This window comes from Corvus brachyrhynchos, unplaced genomic scaffold (assembly GCF_000691975.1).
Source record: "Corvus brachyrhynchos isolate BGI_N302 unplaced genomic scaffold, ASM69197v1 scaffold792, whole genome shotgun sequence".
Classification (NCBI taxonomy): Eukaryota; Metazoa; Chordata; class Aves; order Passeriformes; family Corvidae; genus Corvus; species Corvus brachyrhynchos.
Window position 1 is genome coordinate 5,041 of NW_008236809.1, and position 460 is coordinate 5,500.

Consider the following 460-nt stretch of genomic DNA (forward strand, 5'->3'; position numbering starts at 1 on the left):
AGTTCCTTTCAAATTTCTCACTATTCTCTGCCACTCTCTCCTTACTCTAACATTATCTGCACTTTCATTTTCTGCCAAGTTTTTTATTCTTGCTCTTTCTAGTCTGATACCAAGTTCTCGCCTCTGGCAGCTTGGACACCACCCACTCAATCTAGTAGAAGTACAATACCACTTTCTTTCACAATTAATACATGCACACAAATACAAGCTTCACAACTGTTTTCATACACTAAACACGGGATTTCAAAAGGGAAATTAGCTGGGGTTATATTAGAAAAGTGTTGGAGCCTGGGTGTTCTCAATTCAGTAACTAAAATCTTTCTCCTCTAAAATCCACCCCCCTTTGGACAGTAAGGTTGAATTCCAAACCAACGCTTTATATGATTTCTCCTCATTCACTCTTTGCCAAACGCTTCGCTTTTCTCTGGCCGAGCCCGGCGCCGGGGTACGGAACAGCAGA